This window comes from Oncorhynchus keta, chromosome 37 (genome assembly GCF_023373465.1).
Source record: "Oncorhynchus keta strain PuntledgeMale-10-30-2019 chromosome 37, Oket_V2, whole genome shotgun sequence".
NCBI classification, from domain to species: Eukaryota; Metazoa; Chordata; class Actinopteri; order Salmoniformes; family Salmonidae; genus Oncorhynchus; species Oncorhynchus keta.
The window spans coordinates 11,283,894-11,297,109 of record NC_068457.1 but is presented as its reverse complement, the minus strand read 5'-3'; positions in this window follow the sequence as shown (position 1 = coordinate 11,297,109).

Below are 13,216 nucleotides of genomic sequence, written 5' to 3'. Positions count from 1 at the left end.
AGGATATTTATTTAGCAAAGATGATAACACCGGACAGACACAAGCAAAAACTCATGACATAAATGTTGCAGAAGCCTAGGCTACACCTAACATTAGAAATTTGACATGCTGTATGGAATGAAAACGATACTATTTTTCAGTCTGATCAACTGTTAAAAATTACAGGAGGTTGGGGACATCTTAATGTGATAATGGAACGATTGTCACGCCCTGACCTTAGAGATTCTTTTTATGTCTCTATTTGTTTTGGTCAGGGTGTGATTTAGGGTGGGTATTCTATGTTCTATTATTTGTATTTCTATGTTTTGGCCGGGTAGGGTTCTCAATCAGGGACAGCTGTCTATCATTGTCTCTGGTGGGAAGTTTCTGCTCATGGCACATAGCCTTTAGCGTCACGGTTTGTTTTGTAGTGTTTATTGTTTTGTTCTGCGTCTTTTCTATTAAAAATAATATGTACGCTCACCACGCTGCACCTTGGTCCAGTTCTTCCAATGGCCGTGACAACGATATCAGTGGTACAGTATCAAATCACAGAATCAGTGGAACGGTATCAAATCACATCAAACACATAGTTTCCATGTGTTTGATGCCATTCTATTTGCTCCATTTGCTATTATTATGAAACATCCTCCCCTCAGCAGCCTCCTGTGACTGCCATATTATACTATACCATTGGGGAAATGGGTCCGCTGTAATACATAAATGAAAAAGTTTGAATCACAGAATCATAATGAAGACCATATGACTTCCACTTAGAACCACTAGACATGAGTTGTTTCCCAAATGGCATCCTATTTCCTATATACAGTAAAGTGCCCTATGGGCCCTACTTAAAAGTAGTGCACTAAACAGGAACTAGGGTGCCATTTGGGGAGCATAAATTGTTTACTCTGTTCACTGTTCAGTCATTAAGAAAAGCCTGCATGATACAAATGATTGTGGAGCATCTTCAGCCTCTTCCTCTTCCCCTTCCATAGCCTAATTAGCCACACAGAGGCCATAAGCACTTGAAACTGAAGTGTGCTCTAATTTACACACTGTTGATAATAATGGTGATCAAGGCAATCAATTGTCACTTGTTGGCTTCTCTTGATTTTCAATTACAGGGTTTATGGTAAGACTGTGGCAACGTTACTGTAGGCTGGGGTGGAGAAGAGGTTTAAGAGTTTCATCTGGTTAACTAGCAGGATAACAGAGGTAGAACTATTCTTATTCCATCTTACACACACTGGTGAATAAAGACTTGAGAACCTGCACTTCTCATCTTGGTCTCTGGTAGATATCTAGCTTCTTAGTTTGGATCCCACAACGCAGTTGGCATCAGTTGCTGGGACTGCTTGTGTCTTTCCATTGATCCTGCCGAAATGACCTCTGCGAAATTGAAGATGGACCACAGGAAGACTGAGGTGGAGTGCGCCCACAGGACTGGAAAACCCACCACCGGCCCAGGTGATAGGCCCAGGCCGATAGTAGTCAAGTTCCTGAGGTTCAAGGACAGGGAGCCAAGAACTTGAGAGGAACGTATATCTTCATCAACGAGGACTATCCTGAAGCTGTGCGCCAGAAGAGGAAAGAACTGATCCCAGCCATGAAAGCTGTCAGAGCTGGTGGGGACATTGCTTACATCCGCTATGACAGGCTCATTGTCTACCCTCCCTCACAGAAGCCTGGAAGGGATGAGAGCCAAGCCCAGCACACACACACACACCAATAATTAATGGACTGCTGAATGTATATTTTTTCTCTTGCTTTGTTTGCTCTTTTCAGTATTATGTCTCTCTCTGATAAGCTACACAGGTAAGGCCTGAAAATAGCCCATATTAATATATGTAGCCTTAGAAATAAGGTTCATGAAATCAATAACTTGCTAACATCAGATAACATTCATATATTAGCCATTTTTGAGACTCACTTAGATAATTAATTTCATGATACAGTAGCAATGGGGGAGGTGTTGCTGTATATATTCAGAGTAATATCCCTGTAATGCTTAGAGAAGATCTTATGTCAAGTGTTATTGAAGTGTTGTGGTTGCAGGTTCACTTGGCACATCTAAAGCCTTTTCTTTTGGGGTGTTCCTATAGGCCACCAAGTGCTAACAGTCAGTATCTAAATAATATGTGTGAAATGCTTGATAGTGTATGTGATGTAAACAGAGAGGTCTACTTTCTTGGGGACCTGAATATTGACTGGTTTTGATCAAGCTTTCCTCCCCAGAGGAAGCTTCTTACTGTAACTAGTGCCTGGAATCTGGTTCAGGTTATTAATCAACCTACCAGGGTGTTTACAAACACAACAAGAACAAGATCATCCACATGTATCGATCACAATTTTACTAATGCTGTAGAGCTTTGTTCTAAAGCTGTATCCGTACCCATTGGATGCAGTGATCACAATATAGGGGCTACTGTATATCCAGGAAAGCCAAAGTTCCAACAGCTGGGCCTGAAAAAGAGATCATACAAACGATTTTGCTGTGACTCTTATGTGGATGATGTTAAAAAACATTTGTTGGTCTGATGTGATTAATGAGGAGCATCTAGACACTGCACTTGATGAATTTATGAAATTGCTTCTTCCAATTAGTGATAAACATGCACCTGTTAAGAAACTGACTGTTAGAACGTTAAGGCTCCATGGGTTGATAAGGAAATGAAAAACTGTAAGGTTGAAAGAGATGGGGCAAAAGGAGTGGCTAATAAGTTTCGCTGCACATCTGATTGGCTAATTTACTGTAAATTGAGAAATTATGTGACTAATCTCAACAAAAAGAAGAAGAAACTTTATTATGAAGCCAAGATCAATGATGTAAAGAATTATGGATAAAAAACTTTGGAATACTTTAAATGAAATTAAGGGCAGAAAAACATATTCAACTCCATCTTTCATCGAATCAGATGGCTTATTCATCACAAAACCATTTGATGTTGGCAATTTTTTTATTGATTATTTAATTGGCAAAGTGGGCAAACTTAGACAGGAAATGCCAACAACGAACAGTGAGCAATTGTATTCATGCATAAAAAAGTAATTCCACTATCCAAGAGTGATAAAGCGGTCTTTACTGGTTCTAACAGCAGACCTATAAGCTTGCTGCCAGCTCTTAACTTCTTTGAGATAGGGGGCGCTCTTTTAATTTTTGAATAAAAAACGTTCCCGTTATAAACAAGATATGTTGTCACGAAAAGATGCTCGACTATGCATGTAATTGACAGCTTTGGAAAGAAAAAACTCTGACGTTTCCAAAACTGCAAATATATTATCTGTGAGTGCCCCAGAACTAATGCTACAGGCGAAACCAAGATGAAGTTTCATACAGGAAATGCCCCAGATTCTGAAGGCGCAGTGTTCCAATGTCTCCTTATATGGCTGTGAATGCGCCAAGAATGAGCCTGCCCTTTCTGTCGTTTCTCCAAGGTGGCTGCAGCATTGTGACGTATTTGTAGGCATATCATTGGAAGATTGACCATAAGAGACTACATTTACCAGGTGTCTGCCCGGTGTCCTGTGTCGAAATTATTGCGTAATCTCTAGGTCCATGCGCGTTCCATTTCTTCAGAAGAGAAAGCCGACTGCCACGAAGGATTTATCATCGATAGATATGTGAAAAACACCTTGAGGATTGATTCTAAACATCGTTTGCCATGTTTCTGTCGATATTATGGAGTTAATTTGGAAAAAAGTTTGCGTTTTAATGACTTAATTTTTTTTTTCTTTTTTTTCTTACCCAAACGTGATGAAGAAAACGGAGCGATTTGTCAACACAAGTAATCTTTTTGTAAAAACTGAACATTTGCTATCTAACTGAGAGTCTCCTCATTGAAAACATCTGAAGTTCTTCAAAGGTAAATGATTTTATTTGAATGCTTTTCTGTTTTTTGTGAAAATGTTGCCTGCTGAATGCCAGGCATAATCCTATGCTAGGCTATCAATACTGTTACACAAATGCTTGTTTAGTTATGGTTCAAAAGCATATTTTGAAAATCTGAGATGACAGTGTTGTTAACAAAAGGCTAAGCTTGAGAGCAAATAGATTTATTTAATTTAATTTGCGATTTTCATGAATAGTTAACGTTGCGTTATGCTAATGAGCTTGCTGATAGATTTACACAATCCTGGATACAGGTTTTTTTCGTAGCTAAACGTGATGCAGAAAACGGAGCGATTTGTCCTAAACAAATAATCTTTCAGGAAAAACTGAACATTTGCTATCTAACAGAGAGTCTCCTCATTGAAAACATCCGAAGTTCTTCAAAGGTAAATGATTTTATTTGAATGCTTTTCTGTTTTTTGTGAAAATGTTGCCTGCTGAATGCTAACGCTAAATGCTACGCTAAATGCTACGCTAGCTATCAATACTGTTACACAAATGCTTGTTTTGCTATGGTTGAGAAGCATATTTTGAAAATCTGAGATGACAGTGTTGTTAACAAAAGGCTAAGCTTGAGAGCTAGCATATTGATTTAATTTCATTTGCGATTTTCATGAATAGTTAACGTTGCGTTATGGTAATGGGCTTGAGGCTGTAGTCACGATCCCGGATCCGGGATGGCTCGACGCAAGAAGTTAACAAAATTTTTGAAAAATTGTGTTTGACCAAATACAATGCTATTTCTCTGTAAACAAATTAACAACAGACTTTCAGCATGCTTATAGAGAAGGGCACTGTCACGAGTCTGACCGAGGGTGGCTTCCCTTCCCGGTTGGGTGGCACTCGGTGGTCGTCGTCACCGGCCTATTAGCAGCCACTGATTATCTTTCCTCTCCCTCCCTGTATGTTTATTGGTAGCACCTGTGTGTGAATGATTAGTTGGGCTTTATTAGACAGCCGGCCCGTTTGTTGTGCGGGATTAATTATTGTGACCTTCGGTTCTGTAGTAGAGGAACGTGTTTGTTCCTGGTCGTGTATTTCAGTGGTACATTTTTTCGTCCCCCGTGTTTGGGGCCGTTATTGTTGTGAGCACCCTGTGGTGCGTTTGTGCATTAAAGAGCACAGTCTCCTGCATCTGACTCCACACCCACGACACCCGGAGCGTTACAGGCACTCAACATGTACTCCACTGACACGAAATGACAGATGATTGGTTGAAAGAAATTGACAATAAGAAGATTGTGGGAGCTGTACTGTTAGATTTCAGTGCCTCTCTCATCTTTTTAAGTGGGAGAACTTGCACAATTGGTGATACTTTTTTGCCCCACTGTGGCTGGTTGTAAAGATGGGGAAAGGTCTAGCCATAATAAAGAGATGCTCTCCTTTTTTGACACCACACTCCAAAAAGCAAGTTGTGCAGGCTCTAGTTTTGTCTAATCTTGATTATTGTCCAGTCGTGTGGTCCAGTGCTGCAAGGGACGACCTAGTTAAGCTGCAGCTGGCCAGAACAGAGCAGCACGTTTTGCTCTTCGTGGTCATCAGAGGGCTGATATAAATACTATGCATGCCAGTCTCTCTTGGCTGAGAGTTGAGTGATTGCATCACTTCTTATTTTCATAAGAAACATTCATGTGTTGAAAATCCAAAATTGTTTGCATCGTCAACTTGCACACAACTCTGACACACACAGTTATCCCACCAGACATGCCATTATTATTATTGGTGCCCTTTAGTATCAAATCAAATCACTTTTTATTAGTCATATGCGACGAATACAACAGGTGTAGACTGTTGTTTACTTACAAGCCCTTAACCAACAAGGCTTTAAGAAGTTAAGAAAAAAAAGTGTTAAGTAAAAAATTGAAAATAAAAGTAACAGATAACTAAACAGACAAAAGGTTTGATAGATTTCAAACGCACTGCAGGGCTGTCTGTAGTTGGTCTCTGTTGCCTTCACAGCGGCGCAATTACAGTGCCTTGCGAAAGTATTCGGCCCCCTTGAACTTTGCGACCTTTTGCCACATTTCAGGCTTCAAACATAAAGATATAAAACTGTATTTTATTGTGAATAATCAACAACAAGTGGGACACAATCATGAAGTGGAACGACATTTATTGGATATTTCAAACATTTTTAACAAATCAAAAACTGAAAAATTGGGCGTGCAAAATTATTCAGCCCCTTTACTTGTAGTGCAGCAAACTCTCTCCAGAAGTTCAGTGGGGATCTCTGAATGATCCAATGTTGACCTAAATGACGAATGATGATAAATACAATCCACCTGTGTGTAATCAAGTCTCCGTATAAATGCACCTGCACTGTGATAGTCTCAGAGGTCCGTTAAAAGCGCAGAGAGCATCATGAAGAACAAGGAACACACCAGGCAGGTCCGAGATACTGTTGTGAAGAAGTTTAAAGCCAGATTTGGATACAAAAAGATTTCCCAAGCTTTAAACATCCCAAGGAGCACTGTGCAAGCGATAATATTGAAATGGAAGGAGGAGCCGTCCCTCTAAACTTTCAGCTCATACAAGGAGAAGACTGATCAGAGATGCAGCCAAGAGACCCATGATCACTCTGGATGAACTGCAGAGATCTACAGCTGAGGTGGGAGACTCTGTCCATAGGACAACAATCAGTCGTATATTGCACAAATCTGGCCTTTATGGAAGAGTGGCAAGAAGAAAGCCATTTCTTAAAGATATCCATAAAAAGTGTCGTTTAAAGTTTGCCACAAGCCACCTGGGAGACACACCAAATATGTGGAAGAAGGTGCTCTGGTCAGATGAGACCAAAATTGAACTTTTTGGCAACAATGCAAAACGTTATGTTTGGCGTAAAAGCAACACAGCTCATCACCCTGAACACACCATCCCCACTGTCAAACATGGTGGTGGCAGCATCATGGTTTGGGCCTGCTTTTCTTCAGCAGGGACAGGGAAGATGGTTAAAATTGATGGGAAGATGGATGGAGCCAAATACAGGACCATTCTGGAAGAAAACCTGATGGAGTCTGCAAAAGACCTGAGACTGGGACGGAGATTTGTCTTCCAACAAGACAATGATCCAAAACATAAAGCAAAATCTACAATGGAATGGTTCAAAAATAAACATATCCAGGTGTTAGAATGGCCAAGTCAAAGTCCAGACCTGAATCCAATCGAGAATCTGTGGAAAGAACTGAAAACTGCTGTTCACAAATGCTCTCCATCCAACCTCACTGAGCTCGAGCTGTTTTGCAAGGAGGAATGGGAAAAAATGTCAGTCTCTCGATGTGCAAAACTGATAGAGACATACCCCAAGCGACTTACAGCTGTAATCGCAGCAAAAGGTGGCGCTACAAAGTATTAACTTAAGGGGGCTGAATAATTTTGCACGCCCAATTTTTCAGTTTTTGGTTTGTTAAAAAAGTTTGAAATATCCAATAAATGTCGTTCCACTTCATGATTGTGTCCCACTTGTTGTTGATTCTTCACAAAAAAAACTTACAGTTTTATATCTTTATGTTTGAAGCCTGAAATGTGGCAAAAGGTCGCAAAGTTCAAGGGGGCCAAATACTTTCGCAAGGCACTGTAAGTATTCAGATCTTCCCCAGATCTCCCGAATGTCAAATCAGGAAGCAATACACACACCAGGAAATGCATCATCAAGAAGAGAGAAACCGTGCTCTGAGGTAAATAGCCCAGGTGCCATGTGTTGGTTACAAACCCGTATTTATAAAGCATCTCAGAGTAGGAGTGCTGATCTAGAATCAGCCCCCCCCCCCTCCCCCGTCCATGTTATCTTATTCATTGGAATCTAAACTCATCCTAGATCAGAGACGCTGAGATTATTGCCCATTAGTAAATAGGTGTCAGTGTCGGTTACCACGGTTACAAGTCAGGTCTGACACACTCTAACACTTTGAGGCCCACGGTCAGAATCACTCGCTATTACATCATCACATCACTGAGATCCACGTCATGTAGCCTATTGATGAAGGCAGTTCCTCAAGGTGAAGAGTTAATCCTTGCCAGCGTCTTTAGACTTTTGAGATATCAAGCACTCCCATTGTGTCGACAGGAAGTGTTTCAACTTCGAGGGACGCTTCAACTGCTTGTGTGACCAAGTATTCACGCTCAGTTTAGATAGACGAGTTTTGCAAAGGTAATATACTAATTCTATGCCCTGCTGCCTGTCTGTTTACAATGTCTACAAGGACACAAAATAAATTATTTGAAATAGTAACTGCTCAGGCAAAAATAACCATTGTTTACATTGATATTGGTTGTCAGAAGTATACCCACACAGGCTGACCTATCAACCGCAAACCTAAAATGCAGGTCTATATTTTGGTCATTCCAACATCAACCAGTCATATAATGATCATCATTGCATACTTCCCAAACTTAAGGAAAGTCAAACAATTGACATGACATTGTTCACGAGAAATTAATCCCACCTTTGACTATATCTCTCAGAGGACAATAATCACTTCTCACTGGTTGTGTTCCAAATGGCACCCTATTCCCTATATAGTGCACTACCTTTGACCAGAGCCCTATGTACACTACATAGAGAACAGGGTTTAAATTCGGATGTAAACACTGTGTTTCTCTACAGCGCCACTAATTTATGTCACATTGTACCTCGTCTTTTTGGCTGGACATCAGTCATTAACCGTACAGAAAAGCCACATGATATCACATGAAATTTCACACGTGAAAATATATGTTTTTGGAACACCTCACATGTATTCACATGTGAAATCCCTGTATTTTTTCTGTCAGGGTATGATCATCGGTGCCATGGTGCTGTCGACTGAAGTCGTCTCACACAGATCTCTCTCAATGCTACTCTGAAGGGAATTAAACGTGATGGTGTCTGTTTTGCTGAATCAATGTGGAATCAGAACATGCCGCCCTGTAACGGACCTGAGCGCTTTGAGGTGACTTCAATCACAAAGGGGAATCCCTAGGATGGATAATATGACTGTGCATTATGTCTGTAAACAGAACTATCCACACGTGGCTTTAGTTATTGTGCAAAACCTGTTTCATTCCTTAATAGAGACATGGGTAGTATAGTGGATTCTGCTACAGTATGTTGCTATTCAAGAATAGCCCCCGACTGTGTCCAAAATGGCCCCTATTCCCCCATGTAATGTACTACTTTTGACCAGGGCCCATAGGGCTCTAGTCCGAAGTAGTGTCCTATAGGGAATAGGGTGTTAATTGAGACGCCACCCTATGAAAGACCAAGGTATGTGGTTTGTTTTGAAAATGCAGCCAAATCAATACAACTGTCACTGAAACAAAAACATCTCACAGAGGGTTATGTCCAATGAGGATGTCAATTTCCTTCATAAAGTTAGACTAAACCACTGCTTCGAAGGCTCACTTAAACACTATTGGTCAGAATTGCAGAAGAAGTTATTGGTTTCAAGCAATGGGAGAAGTTACCAATTGTACATGTGGGCTGAATACATTCTCAACAAAATACAAAACATGTGAATAAAGACATATTGCATGAAACAGCATAAGATATTATTTCCCTGAGTAACAACCACCGTGGGGTGATGTGGATTGTTTTCAGAGATTGCTGTTGTCGGAATAGCACACTTGACATTATTGTTATCGCTTCTACGATGAGTCCCAATAGCTTGCCAGTCATTGCTGGTACACAGAGATGACGGCTCTTGTAATTGTGCCAAGGCAACATGGTGTACAATCTGACTCACATCATTGAGAGTGAGTAGTGGGTATGTACTGTACTACAAATGCAGGGGAAAGCTGCTTAATTGAAAGTCTGCAGAGAGAGAGAGAGAGAGAGAGAGAGAGAGAGAGAGAGAGAGAGAGAGAGAGAGAGAGAGAGAGAGAGAGAGAGAGAGAGAGAGAGAGAGAGAGAGAGAGAGAGACCACTGCAGCTAACTCTGTACAGTACAAACAGTGGTTTCAGTCCACTGCTCTCCAAATACATTCCCTGTCTGCTTGATAGTCCACTTGATTTACGTGCCTGTCACGGATGACATGCACCGACCCCTGAGCACTCCAATCCAATATTCATATCTTTGTTGGGCACACCAGCGTACGTCATTGCATCTGTCCTGGCTATTTGCCTCTCCGTGAAGCGTTTGACTTCCCTCGCTCTCTTTTATCGTTCACAATAAATAAACAGCACACCGGCCGCACACCAATGTCCTGTTGGAAATAGATGTCCAAAAGCTTTGTTGAGAAATCACAACAGCCCATGGTTTTTTGGACACAATGTAATGTGTTGAAATTATGCCCCATGTGGTGTGCAGGAATAATAATATTATGGTTCTAATTAGAAACGATTAACAAAAGGCAAGGAAGGCTATGTTTATTGTGTTTGAAGGAAGGTAAGGGATCAAATAATAACCAACAATTTGATTAATATACACACTATACTGCATCAAATGAACATAATGGTCCTTCAGAAATGTGTTGGTCAGAGACTATTTACAATAAGTGATGTGTATAGTGTTAGATACATTTTTAAAACGTTTTTATTTTATTTTTAAGAATCTATTCAATTAGCTGATTCCCATGTATTTCATTCCCACTGTTTAATAACTGGAACTAAAAAACCTCATCTGATATCCGTCTGCCTCATTACATCTACCATAGCTAAATGTATCAGTCTGGCAACACGAGTTCCCTTATTTACACTTCAGTAATTAGACATTGCAGAGTCAGATCTTCGTTGCTGCATCTTTTATCAGAGAGATGAATTGTCTTGTCATAAGTGGATCATTTCATTGGCTAAGGGGGCCTAAAATAAAAGAAAGAGAAAATGGAAGAGAGAAAGAGATGAACTGAAAAAAACTCTATTTAACTATTGAACCAACGGCATGACACTTACAAAGTGTTTAAACCACTAGATTTAATGAATTACTTTTTAAAAAAGCATAGGGGGATTTGTAAATATGATAAATGGCTAATGCCTAGAGTAAATGGAACTTGTGTTAGCTAGATTACATGATAATGGGAGTATATTTTTTTCCCACCCTAAATATGATCTATTCTATAGTATAATTGCCTTGCCGGCCGCCAGGGCACGAAAGCTTAACACACAACATGGAGTTACACACATCGCCACTGCTGTCTCTACAAGTAGAATTGAACAATGTAACCCCCCCCCCCCTTCCAGTGGGGTAGGACAACTGTATATTACAGTTTTTCTCCATTTCTAAAACACAATTTCTGAAACCTTGCTCCATTTCCTGAAAACATTAAACACAAAAGCTCATCTTCAAGCACTATTTACATAACCTCTGACTCCTCTTGCAAAATGAAACATTCGCCTCAAAACAGTTTTACCTGTGTTCAAAATCAAACACTGCTATCAAATCCTAAACAAAGTGATCAAAATGATATACACTCTCAAGCAGTCAGTGAACAATACACCAAAAAATAGAAAACACATTGTTCAAAACATACAATTCTCAGGGAGAAGTACATTTTTTATCTAAAAAAAACATTATTTTGATTAATGAAAACATGTTCTATCACATTAGCTCAAAATTGATAAGAAATTACTACTCTGCTTTGCAATTTAGTTTTTTGTTCTTCCTCCTCCTTGTACCCCTATTTTTACAGTACTGTACCCTGCATCTCAAAAACTTGTCCTTTGTCTCTGTGATACTGTAATTCTTGTTCTTTGTTGCTATGAACCTGCAACCAGTCAAAATCTATTGAGCAGTCAGTACTGTTAATAAATGGAAAGCACAATGTTCAGGGCCATACAATTTGTCCATTGTACAGTATACAGCCTACAATGCACTGTACTTCAGTATCCATTCTCAGACTTTCTCCTTCCCACCTTCAACAACCTGTTTGCTCTCTGAACTGGCTTATATTGGTTGTGTCGCATCATTTGAAACAGGTTAAATCAATTTTGAATGGTTGTGTTCAATCAATGACATACTGTATGTTCCCTATTTGTATTTGATTGTTGCCACTTGTGTATGGATGACATGTGCATTAGTATGCAGAATGTGCTTTGAGAATGAGAATGTGTTTAGAGTTTTGCTGAAAAGTCTAAGTGAGATCTGCAAATTGTGTTTTACCATGTGAAATGGTTTAAGGTATTGACAACAGACTGCATAATTAGCTAAATGAGTCCAGGCAACTGAGAACTTTGTTCAGCCAATGGGTTTTAGTGTTTTAGCGATTGAGAAAAACAGTAATAGAGTTTCAGAGGCATAGTAGAGATGTGTGTGTGTTTGTAAATATGTGTGTGTGTGTGTCCATGTGATTAAGGGTGGACGTAGACACAGAGAGAGAGAGGGAGAGTGATTAATAGGACCATAAAATAAACTCAAGGGGAATGTTGAGTGGTGAAGGCTCTCCTTGAAAAATGGCATGAAAGATACATGAGGACAACAGCAACCCATCAACCCATCATCAATCACCAGACTAAGACTTGAACATACATTTACACAAAGCCAGGCCTCTCAAGCAATCCATGGATAAAGCCGATTCCTCTTGCATTCAAGGTGTTAGGATTTATGGCTCAGAAAGACAAGTCATCGGCAAGTTAAGAAAATTCACCCTATTGCCTTTATAGTGCATTACTTTTGACCGGGGGCTGATAGGGCCCTGCTCAAAAGAAATGCATTATATAGGGAATAGGGTGCCATTTGGGATGCATGCTTAGCCTACCACTCAGCAAAATTTGTATTTATTGTGAGGAGATGGAAATGAACGTTCCAGGCCTCCACTCCCCCTCCCTCTGTCCATCTGCATACTGCCTGTCATTTGAAGCATGATGGTGAGTGCTGGACTGTACAGTATGTGGCCCCACAGGGCCTTTGCATGAGCATTATAACAATAATAATAATAACGGTCCTATCTAATTACCATCAACAATCCCAGTTCCCAGGCCTGTCTGGCCTGCACTGGGCTATACGTCACTGTCAAGCATCCAGCCGCAGCAATTAACATGAACAGAGCTCTCGCTCTCTTTCTCGCTATCTCTGCTTTCCCTCTCTCTCTCTCTCTGCTCTCCCTCTCTGCTCTCTGTCTATCTCTCTCTCTCTGTCTCTGCTCTCACTCACTCACTCACTCACTCACTCACTCACTCACTCACTCACTCACTCACTCACTCACTCACTCACTCACTCACTCACTCTCTCTCTCTCTCTCTCTCTGCTCTCTTTTTCTCTTTCTCTCTTGTTTGAATGTTGCTGATGTCTGCGTATGTAGCACCGCATATTAAAGGTGTAGGGTACGAGTCTATTTTGAGAGAAGCATCAAAGCATGTGTATCGTGTGTGTCCTTTGCATGTAGTTCTGTGTGTGTGCGCCTGCCTGCTTGCCTATGTGCATGTGTGTGTGGGAC